The sequence below is a fragment of the Pteropus alecto genome, unplaced genomic scaffold, assembly GCF_000325575.1.
Source record: "Pteropus alecto unplaced genomic scaffold, ASM32557v1 scaffold166, whole genome shotgun sequence".
NCBI classification, from domain to species: domain Eukaryota; kingdom Metazoa; phylum Chordata; class Mammalia; order Chiroptera; family Pteropodidae; genus Pteropus; species Pteropus alecto.
The window spans coordinates 3,104,561-3,117,397 of NW_006439757.1; positions in this window are offsets into that span (position 1 = coordinate 3,104,561).

Here is a 12,837-nt window from a genome sequence, read left to right on the forward strand (position 1 = left end):
TTCTGGTACCCTTTATTCTGAGTTTGTCATTAATACTAATATACATTCTGTCTTTAATAGCTCTCCATTCTCCTATAGTTAGATGGAGCCTACAAGAATTTTATACCTCTTGACTTCTATTGCCTATTCAAAAATCGCACTATCCCAAAGATCAGATATAAGTATAAAGGAAGACTCACAGGGAGAGAACGAGCTATAGAAAAACCAGTCTTTAGGTGGAATTTGTATAAATGAGGGTGATTCATCCTGATTGTAAATCTAGCCTTATACGTAACAATTCTAGAAAATTCTGTTGCTCAGGCAGTATATGAAAAAGAGCCACTCATTGCCAAATCACTGAGGCAGTTAGCTGCAGAAAGATTTCGTTTTATTGCTTTGAAAGATTACTAAGTTTAAACGATTTTTAGTTGATCACCATTTAAATAAAATTAATAAGCTTTAGTTTTTACAGCAGTTTTAGGTTGGGAGCGAAATGGAGCAAAAAGTACAGAGAGTTCCCATATACTCTTATCCCAAAACACACAGAACCTTTCCCACTATCGATCAGTATCCCTCACCAGAGTGCTGCAATTGTTACAGTTGATGACCTACATTGGCACATCATTATTCTCAAAAGTCCATAGTTTACATTAAGGTTCACTTTTGAGTGTTGAATATTCTGTGTTTGGACAATCGTAAGACATGTATCCACCATTATAGAATCATATAGATTGGTTTCTCTGCCTTAAAGATCGTATGTGCTCTTATTCATTTCTCCTACCCTCCTGACCCCGACAACCACCAATCTTACTGTCTCCATAGTTCTGCCTTTTCCAGAATGTCGTGTAATTGAAATCACACAGTATCTAGCCTTTTCGAATTGGTTCATTTCACTTAGTAATATGCATTTGAGTTTCTTCCATGTCTTTTCATTATTTGATAGCTCATTTCTTTTTAGTGATGAATAATATTTCATTGGATGTACCACAGTTTATTTATCCACTCACCTGCTGAAGGACATTTCGACTGCTTCAAGTTTTGGCAATTATGAATAAAGCTCGTAAAACCATCCATGTATAGACTTTGTGTAAACATGTTTTCAATTCCATTTGAGTAAATACTAAGGAGTTCAAAGGCTTATCATATGTTAAGAATACATTTAGTTTTGTGAGTTGTCAAACTGTCTTTCAAAGAAGCTGTTCCATTTTGCATTTTTACCATTAGTGAATGAGAGTTCCTATTGCTTTATATCCTTGACAGAATTTGGTGATGTCAGTGCTTTGGGTTTTAGCCATTCGAATAGATATGTAGTAGTATCTCGTTTTAATTTGCAATTCAGATTTCATATGCTTACTTGCCATTTGTACATCTTCTTTGATGAGGTCTGTTGAGGTCTTTGGCCCATTTTTTTAAATCAAGTTATTCACTTTCTTGGTTTTTTTTTTTCCTTTTTTAAAAAAATTATTTATTTCAATTAGTTTCAAGTAGTACCTTGGTTAGACATCTATATAGTTTATAAAGCGATCCTCCCAATTGCTCCCTTCCTCCCCTGGCCCTCCACTTAACTATCGTATTAATGCTAACTGCATTCCCTGTACCGTGCTCCCCATCCCTGTGACTATCAACTACTAATTTGTACTCTTACTGTTGATTTTTAAGAGCTCTTTGTACATTTTGAATAATAATTCTTTATTGGATGTATCTTTTACAAATACTTTCTCCCAGTCTGTGTCTTGAATCCTCATTTTCTTGACTTTGTCTTTCACAGAGCAGAACTTAAATTTTAATAAAGTCCAGTTTGTGATTTATTTTTTCATGAATTGTACCTTTGGCGTTGAATCTAAAAAGTCATCACCATTCCCAACGTCATTTAGGCTTTCAACTATGTTATCTTCTAAGAGTTTTGTAGTTTTGCTTTTTACATTTAGGTTTATGATCTATTTTGAGTAAATTTTTTTTCTCATATAGATATCCAGTTGTTGCGGCACCATTTGTTGAAAAGACTTTCTTTGCTCCATTGAATTGCCTTTGCCCCTTGGTCAAAAAGTTCAGTTGATTGTATTTACATGCATTTATTTTTGGTGTTTCTATCCTGTTTTACTTATCTACTTTCCTGTACTTTCACCAGTACCATACTGTCTTAATTACTTTAGTTTTATGCTGTCTTGAAGTTAGGTAGTATCAGCCCTCTGACTTTGTTCTTTTCCTTCATTATTGAAAAGACTCTTGTGTATCTTTTGCCTACATATAAACTATAGAATCAATTCATTGATATCCACAAAAAAACTTGCTAAGATTTTGATTGGTATTGTGTTGAATTCACAGATTACATTGGGAAGAACTGACACCTGCCAAAATTGAATCTTTCTATCCATGAATATAGAGCACCTTTTCAGTTCTTCTTTGATGTTTTTTAATCAGAGTTTTGTAGTTTTCCGCATATAGATCTTGTATGTATTCGATTAGATTTATTTGTAACATAATTTTGAGAGCTCCTAATCTAAATGGTTTTGTGTTTTTAATTTCAAATTTCACTTGTTTAATGCTGGTATATAGGAAAGAGATTGACTTTTGTATACTAACCTTATATCCTGCAAACTTGCTGTGATTATTTATTCGTTCCAGGAGTTTTTGGTTGAGTCTTCCATATTTTCCACATGGCTGACTTTGTCATCTTTGAACAAAGGAAGTTTTTTCTTCACTCCAAATCTGTATAGCTTTTATTTCTTCTTGCTGTCTTATTGTATTAGCTAAGATTTCCAGTATAATTTTGAAAAAGAGTGGCCAGAGGGGAACATCCATGCCTTTTTCCTGATGATCACCATTTGTAATACTACATTTGTGTATTGCAAAGTCTGTAAGGTAATCCTTGCGCTAAGACCTTACATAATGCTAAATTAAGTATGATATAATATAGTGGACAACACACAGCCTTGGATTTGTGTAAATGAAAGTTCTTACTCTTGTCTGCTCATTGTGTCTATGTGACCTTAACAAATTATTTACCCTTCCTGAGTTTTCATTTCATAATAAATAAATTGGAAATAATATCTAGTTCTAGTATTGTTACGAGGATTATTGAGTCATGGAAGTTGATTTATAATAGTAGCTATAATTGCTCAACTATAGTTTCCCTTTGGGAAAAGATTCATAACCAAAATTTGTAGACTTTACTTTCTTCATTGTTAAGTCCCTAGACAAATAAATTCATATTTGAAGATTGCAGTCTTTTCTTGTTTCTTCTGCATCATAATGTCAACACTGTATTGGTAATAGTATAGTATAAGATCTAGCTACCATTATTAATAGGGAGAATAAGATAATTTCCTAATGACTTTGTTTAGGTTTTATAAATACAGCCATAATTTCATCTTAGACAGTCTCGCTGACCCAGAAAACTCAGAGGATTTTTGTTTAAGTTTATATTTTTATAGTAGGAGGTATTGAAGGAAATAGAGTTTTTGGAGTTTATAATAGAAAGTAGAGGTAAAGGGCAGAGTCAGAAGCATGGTTTCTGCATAGCCTTTGGGAATAGAAGATATTACGTGAAATTGAATCACTAGCTCTCTCTGTGTGATGGCATGTACTCTATCATTAAGTTACTAAGAGATAAGACCATTAACCTCAAGTGGTTAGAGAAGTGGTTCAGAGATAGCTAAGTAAGTTATATAAAGCCTAATCAAGCACAGATACTCCTACCATGGCGGCTTTCTGAAATAACCCATATAGTCAAGAAGTGATTGTGGCATTATTAAACAAAGCAGGCCAAAGGTGAAGGTGAATCTGAGCCCAAGTGTTTTAGAATCACCAGGCTAATGGAATACAGAAGCTAGCAGAGCATATACAAATCTTAGAGCCCAGTATCTTTAATTTGCTTATGAAAAATTTCTTCATGAGATGAAGAGCCTCTAAATAAAGTCACATGGCTAGCACATGGAGAGCCAGAGGTCAGCATGGTATTCTGACCCCTCTATTGTACTTCTAATATCTTATACTGTCTCTCTGAATAAGTAGACCACCCACTTTAAAAATTTTAAATGACTTTTTTCTTTTTTGCAACTTGAAACACAGTCACTGCTTATCTGTTTGATGAAGTCATCTAAAACAGCTATAAACCTGAAAAAGAACATCTTTCATCATAAAATTTCTAATAGAGCTTTTTACATTGACCAGCAATAATATATGAACTGTTGAAAAAGGGTTGGTGTAAAATATTTGATCCCTTTATTGACTCATGTCATGATTGATAGTGAATATCAATTATGAAACAAAGCAGTATTGTACTATTAGCAATAGAATATGTAATTCAAAAATAAATTTACATTCCTCAAACTTATTTTCATATCAGGCATTGCGTTTGTGTAATTTTCATATATATTTTTTCATTGCATTTTCAAAAATTCTCTGTCCATTTCCTATGAATGTTTCCTGAAATATAAGGGTTTTAAAAACTGAGCTCTCGTGAATATAAAATGATTGGGTGAGAATATCATGGTGAAAGAATTTGGGCTATGGAATCAGGCAACTTGGACTGAGACTGGCCTCCTCATGTATTTATTGTGACATTCTGCAACATTTCCAACTGTGTTTGAGTTTTTACATTTAAAATATGCTATGTTAAAAGAAACTGTCTTTGAACAATCAAATGAGATGAGATATGTAAAATATTTATAGTACCTCGTACTTACTGCTCATCGATGTTAACTACTATTAGTATTCATATTATTATTCCTACATGAAAATTTTACATCACTATGAGGAAAACCTTTTAACTTTCAGTGGATAGGTGATTCAAAGTGATTTTTTTTAATTGCCCGTTTATGAATTTTAATTTAAAGTATAGGATTTCAGTTGGCATTAATGAAAACAAAACTGTTTTACTTGCTTCAGTAATTGTGTATTATTTCAAGGCTGACCACATGAGGGCAGTATAGTACCTTTTAAGAGAAGGCGGTTGATTGGGTAGAGGAAAAAAATCTAGCATTAAAGCTATAGAAATCATAGACACATAAAACTGAAAGACTCCATAATGACTCTCTAATTCAAACTTTGATTTTGCAATTGAAGGAACTGAGGTCCAAAGAGGCTAATCAACAAGTCCCGTCACACAATTGATGTCTGTTGACGGTAGAGCAAAGAACTGGTCCACAGTATTAATATAACAATAATTGCATTATCAGAGCACCTCGGTACTCTAAGAGATCTTTTATTATGCTCTAATATTTTGTGTGACAGTATTTTAGAGGAAATTGGATATTTCTGATAATGAATTAGCCACAGGAATGTTCCTTTCTGGAGAAACTGAAAAATAAAAAAGAATCTCATTTCTGAAAGACTTACAAGAGTATTGGAAGGCAAAAGATTGAACTGTATGATTTCTCAAGGTTATCATTAATATTTTGCTCACAACCATGTGTTTGCCAGTTGCCTTGAAACTGCAACACCGTCTCCAAGAAACAGGAGCTAACAAAGGAAGAGTGCATACTGTTTTGGCTAGTAAATGTCCCTGTGTTTTTTTTTAACTTCCTTTTTCTCATCATCTCCTTCCCCAGTCACATATTTGCACAAACACATACACATATACAGCCAGAAACATGTAAAAAATACATAGTCACAAGTGGCAGTACCACAGAGAGAGTAGTGGGGGGAGATGCTTTAACTTTACGCCAATAGTGTTAATTGTACATACCTCCTTCTCAAACTTGTTGAAAAAGCACCTGATGACCTGGGCGAATAGCAATGCTTGTTTTACAACCCCACCGCCCCCATGTCCCTCCTTCTTCCTAATATCATTTATATCTTTGCTGTTCTTTCTTCTCTACTGCCATCATTTTTGCTCACCAGCATTATTCCATTAGCATCCAAAATTGGACATTGTAATAATTAATTTTATGTTTCGACTTGACTGGGCCATGGGGGTCTCAGCTATTTGGTCAAACATCATTCTGGGTATTTCTGTGAGGCTGCTTTGGGATGAAATTAACACTTCAATCTATAGGCTGGATAAAGCATATTATCCATATGTGGGTGAGCCCCATCCAATCACTTAAAGGCTGAACAAAAAGACAAAATGACTGACCCTCCCCAGAAAAGGAGACTTCGTCTTGCCTGACTGCCTTCAAACTGGGATATTGGCTTTTTTCCAGCCTTCAGACTCAAAATGAAAGAAGGACACTTCCTGGGTCTTGAGCCTGTCGGCCTTCAGTACTGAAACTACATCATCAATTTTCCTGGTTCTCAAGCCTTCGGACTTTGAACTGTACACTCTCCTTGGTCTCCAGCTTGCTGACTCACCCTGCAGATCTTGGGACTTGCCAGCCTCCAAAAATCACATGAGTTGATTCCTTATAATAAATATCTTTATATATCTACACACACACACACACACACACACACACACACACACACACACACACGGAATCACACACATCCTATTACGTCCTATTGGTGCTGTTTCTTCTGGAGAACCCTGACTAATGCAGATACTTGGGCTCTCTTCAATATATTTTCAATTAAAACCAGAGAGTCACTTGCTTAATAATTTACTAATTAAGATTATTTATCAATTCAATAAATAATCTGTTAAATACAAAATACAAAACTCCTAAACCCTTACCGGCAAGTGCATTAACTTCAAGTCCTCAGTAATCATCATAGTGTTTGGCATTTAGTGGGCATTTAACAAAAAAGTATTGAATTAATGAATTTCTGAATTCTATCCTATTAGTTATCTTGGGAAAGAATTTTTATTTCTATCAGAGCCCTAACATTTTTCCTTCCATCTATGTGTGAGCATATTAAGGTTATTAGCTTGGTGCAAAGAAAGTGCTTATTTTTTTGTTGCTAAGATACCACTTTGTCCAGGCATAAGCTATGCATATTATAGTTTTAGGGTGAAGTATATAGCAGATTCCTAGCATAAGTAACACAAAATACCGAGGCTTACTATAATGGTGTTTGTTAGTTGTCAATCAATGTTAGATCATTAGATTTTTGTTCAATTTAATTTATTAAAGTCTATAATGGCACCTTGACAGTTAAGACTTCTACATTTTATAGGTGAGAAAAATGAAATCCATGAGTGGTTTATTTGGCCAAGTTTATATAGTTAGTGAATGAGAGAGCATACTAGAAATCAGGTTCCCAAATACTCATTTCTTGCTGTTTCATCATAGGCAAACTGCTTCTCTTTGTTGGCCCGCACATACCACCCCGTGGAGACCACCATCACCTATGTCAAAACTCCCTCAGTGACTTGGCTCCTGACCACCACACTGAGCCCACCAGGTACTATATCCTTCCCCCTTGCTCACTGGGCATCAGTATGCTGCCTTTCCTTTCCCACGTCTCTTGGACACCACAGATTCATTCATACATGAGGACCTTTCCCTTATTTTTCTCTAAACTTACAGATCTTTTCTCTAGATCTTCACATGGCTAGAGAGCCACACTGCTTCTCTCTTTCTTCTTTTAGATTTCAACTCAAATGTCTTTCTCGGTCTCCGTTCTCCGTAATTCAAGTAGCACCCTTACTAAGACTCATTTTCTATCCTATTCATCTGTTTATTTTCTTTCCAAAACGTTAAACAATCCAAAGGTATATTTCTTTTAAATTTATTTTGTCCTTTCTTGTCTGTATTCCTGGCAGATGATATCTGTAAACTATAATCTTCATGATGACGGAAGGCTATCTGTACTGTTGACTCATACTTTGTGGAGCAATACATGCCCAATACATGCTTGGTGATCACTGAATGTTCTCCGAAATGAGTGACTGATTCAATGAAAGAAATAACATGAAGATGCAGTTCATGAGACTGAGACTTCCATATCAGATGTTCATCTGCAATTATGATTCGAGACTAAATAATAAAGTAAAACTTCCAATGTTTAAGTGTCATCTAAATTTGTTTGTTGAACTTGTATGGAATTTCTAAACTTTCATTTGAAAGGATTAAATGTGTGTGATTGGGATTAATTTTGAATAAAAGATATGCATGTCTTTAATAAAGATAATTTTATGACTTTGTATTGAATATTTAGTATCAATTGAGTAGGATTATTTGAAAGCTCATACTACCGTTTGAGGTTACCAAGAGATCAAATACAGGGATGTATATCATGTGCAAAGTAATTTTAAATCTCAATGACGAAGGCAAGGATAAAAGCGTGAACCATTGTATTCTATTGTATTTTGTGACTTCTCTCATATTTAAGAAGCCCAATAGCTTATACTTACTCTTCTGTTTTTTTTTAAAAAATAAAATACATAAAATCTAATCACAATTTTTCTTTGTGTTATTTTTAAGTACTACATGCATAATATATTTTCATAACTTTCATATTTCAAGAATAAACATTCTTGATAACAAGTTGGATAATTAATTTTAAGGTAGAACACAGTCAAGAATCATGGTTGTCAGGTTCAAAGTGCCAAATGCTTATGATGAGAACTTGGACATTACAAATAGTTGGCCCATGCTGAGTGAGTAAAAATGAAAGATTTGATAAGAGTGAATATCTGAGACAGAGGCCAGAGCTAAACTCACAAGGAAAGGTGTTGTTTGGAAAATCGTTAGTGAAATACTAAACAAAATGAAAGTGAAGAGAAGGTGAGCTATAAAACTAAGTCAGGAAAACATCCACGTTAGTGCCTGAAAGAGGTGACAGGACAGGTATGTAGCTGCTTTGAGTCTGGGTATGAGCTTGAGTCATCCTTATTATGCAGTTTTAAATTGTTACATCCTGACTTCTTTCGCAAGTGTGATTTTCTTAGACTTGTATTTGCAAGTTATCACCAGACACTAGTTTTATTATTCATCCCTTTACTTAAGTGACTGGAGAGGATTGTATTATGGGTCCCTAATTCTTCCTCGCTCCCCTGCCATGCCATTGCTTTCCTGTGGGTAGGACATATTTCTTTAATCTATTGACTTTATCCTTAGCCAAGTGATACCTGCTTTGGCTAATGAAATATTGGGCAGAAACGAGCATGTGTCTGTTCCAAACTGGTGCCTTAGTGGCAAGTTTCAGCCAATACTCTAGGAACATTTGCTGTAAGAAGAATATATCTCAGGGAGCTATTTTTCCTTTAGCCTGGATCTGGAAATGAAGACCCAAACCAGTCTGAAGCCTCTGGTCCGGCCTGGTTCCGGAAAAAAAAAGCAAGTCCCTTTGGGATCAGCCAAAGGGCAAATCATCCACCAATATTTGAGTGAAGAAAACATGATTGTTTTTGTAAGCCATGGAAATTTCATGAATGTTTGCTATATAGCATCCTTACAGCAGAAACCTGATTAATTCATCCATAATGAAGTATAATTAACAAAATAGTGAATTTACTGAAAAGAAGATAAAATAATCAAAAAATGCTTACATATGATGTATTATTGAATTGTACACTTGAAACCTACATAATTTTATTAACCAATGCCACCCCAATAAAATTAATAAAATAATCATTTTTAAGATAGAAAAGAAAATGTTTACAGAAATTGAAAATCATTTCCAATGTAAATGACAAAAAATGATATCATTATTATTTATTTTAAATAGACGCTAGATCTCTCTAGGATGACTTTAATAATTTACTTACCACAATGTCTAAAAACAATCTGGATCGGATAGGGCAACTTTGGCCTTTGAGAGGTTGTATCTCTTTCTTTGAGACAGAAAGCAATTTTCTATTTTATGGAAGGACCAACAGTAAACTTGGACCAGGACTCTGGGATCTGTGCACTGGGTTTTCTCAGCAAGCTCTTTAGTTTAGAGAAACACAGTATTACCAGTTTGATTAAACCAGGAATCTCACGTGCAAAGTAGCGAATGGATCTGCTGATTCCTCTGACGTGAGAAGCCTATGTTTATTCCTTCGTATTATAATAGAATGTTTTTATATTGTGTTGCACTTTACTCTTCTTTCTTCAACTGTGTCCGTTGCAAACAAGTAAAGAGTTGCAGCAATATTTTCATCTCTGAAAGTATGTGTGCTACAAACAAAATATCTGCTGCATTTGTTTATATTTTAAATTACTAGTATATTTATTCATGTGTATAGATGTTTCTTAAAAAGATTTTCCTATTTAATTTTAAACACCGTAAAGGTAGAGACTGTTGTTTTCTTCAGAGTTATCCACAGTGCATATTAGAAAAGCTGGAGTATGCAGGAATTGTTAATTGCCTCTGTTTTCCACTTCATTTTGCTACTACAGACTTGATCAAAGACTCTGTTAGAATGAATCCCACCTTTGTTCCAGTTAATAATCATCCCTTTGGAAGAAGTAAACATTGCTATTTTAAAAAAGCAGTAAATATCATACACTGAAAAAAAGTTCCAATTAGTACAAGAATAAAAAAAATGCAATCCAAATTAAAGACCAAAATATTCTATTCTGAAAATTTGGAGAAGCTCAAGTTTCTGAGACATTTTTATTTGATTGGCTTTATATATATCATCATCTCATACACCTGTACTGATGATTTTATTTTTTAAAAAGTAGAAAAACTGACTCAAACCTGAAAAATTTTAGTAACATAAACAGTTAAATCAACATAAGTATATTTTTGAAGGTAGTTTGGGGCATAAATAGTTTTAAAATCTATTCCAGCTGCAACTTTGACATGCTGGTTTAAGGCTTTCAAAGTTATAAACGATAGGGTTTAACATGGCACTATCAATTAAAAAGGCTGGGAAGATAATGAAACTAGTATTTTTAAAAATAAATTGTATGATATATGATAGAATTTCTTGGAGAAAAATCTTTCAGCTCAAATGTGTCAGTTCCTATATGTTATGTGTAATTATATTTTTTCAACTATCAACTTATAGACGTTGCATTTGAAAAATCTAAATGATGTTAATGTACCTTTTTTAAAAAGGAGCAAACTTCTCCAAATTATGAAGAAGTGTTTATTTTCTGTACTAATTGTGATTACTTTTAAGTGCCACTTTTATTCTTTGTACCACAGAATTCTATAATATGTATCTATGTAAAGATCTTCCCCCCACAAGATAATGGTAATACAAATGACAGCTTTATAGTTATTGAAAACTTTTCCCCCAATATCTCTGTTTAATGAGGGCAATGAAATCATATTACAATATAGTAGTAAGATTTTTTTTTTCTATTAAATTGAAGCAACAAACAATGTTACAAAATTCCCATTAGAAATTACCAAAATATGATGGCTTCTTTTTTCTGTAAATTACATGGAAGGCGATGATCATTTTGAACAATCTCAGTGAACTAAATATTTTGTAGTTCAGTCTCTTAACCCAATGATTATTGGAAATTTCCAAAGGAAACTTAGAATTAGAAAGATTTGATTCAAAAAGCACACTGTAGGTTTAACATCATTCCACAGAGAACAGAGGAGCCAGTATCCTCATTGGAATGCAATGTCAGATATAAAGGTCTCATCGGCACTTCTAATCCTACTTAGTTCCCATCTGGGCTACATGCTGAGTAGAGGGCCAATGGGCCTGTCATGGCACCCACAGAGGTAGTGGTGAGATGAATTTGCCTCAAAAGCTGTAAAGGCCAGGGAACTTGCTAGAGATTGTGGGGTGTCTAGCTCTGAACAACAAAGTAAAGGCTGAGCCTGCAAGCAGAGATAGCTGGACACAACAAAGCTAAGCACTAATAGATCTCTACTTAATCAGCTGCTGATTTGGCCACAGATGCTAATCAGAATGCGCAGAGTTAAAACTATGTGTGCCCCAAGAAGTATCAAGCTGTCCACTGTATAACCAAGACTGGCAAGAACCTCGGGGCCACTGTATGGACCTGAGAATCCATTCTCCACAGTCCTTCGAGATCCCACAAGTGTCTTTGCATTCACACATCAAACAACGTGAAGGAGAGCTGGACAGCCCAGCTAATGGGATGAAATTTTCCTAGCATCTTACTTGGAAGGTTGTGAAGAAGACTGGGTGAGTTATAAGGTTCTAGCTGGAGTAAGTCCATGACCACACTACAGAGGGAAAAGCACACTATGTATACATTTAATATGTGTGTTTCCTGCCATTTATTCAATTTCATTGCTTCTAAAACTTTACTTTGCCATTCTTTATATCTGTGATATAATTATTATCTAACATTGATTAACACTTTTCTCTTTACCCTAAAATTGATAGGCTGTATCTACAGCTGAAACCTAATAGCCCATTCCCTAGACTTTAAAGAGAACTACCAACAATTGCAGCCAGAACCTGCAGAATCAACCCATGAAATAGAGAACCTGCCACTCCAAGAATAAATGAGGGGATACCTGAGGAGATGAAGAAAAAGTGATCAGCTTTCAGTTTAATGTAAGTGGTGAGAACTGAGTCTCTCTATTCCCAGTTAAATAAGAAGAATACCAGCCCCAATCTCCATGCTTGTTTGATAACAGTGAGGGTTAATGGGGAGGGTATAAAAGTTCGAGGGCTTGTCTTCGAGAATGGAAAATGAGGCATTCACATCTGCAGTCAACCTGCTTAGGCAACACTTCTGCTTCTCTGCAGAATGCCCACCTGAGCGTGTGTATGTTGGTGATCTGGGAAAGAAAGGGCATCTCATAGAGAGTTAGGAGAAATGGAGCAGGCAGTGTCCTCTATTTTGGCATGGCAAAAATGTGTGTTTTTTCATAGGCCAAGTGGAACCCTCCAGAGAGGATTAAGGTGAGCTGTCAGCATGCCCACTATGTAAGGGAATCTTGGTAGCAATGGGCCCAGGGTGGACTATCAGATCCTGGAGCTGGAGGGTACTAGAGACGGGATTGTGAACCAGATCCAAGTTTCTCATTTCAGGAGCTGTGCTCTAGGAGGCCCTGGAGGACCTCTCAAGGACCTCACACATGTGCTCAAGGAGGAGGCCA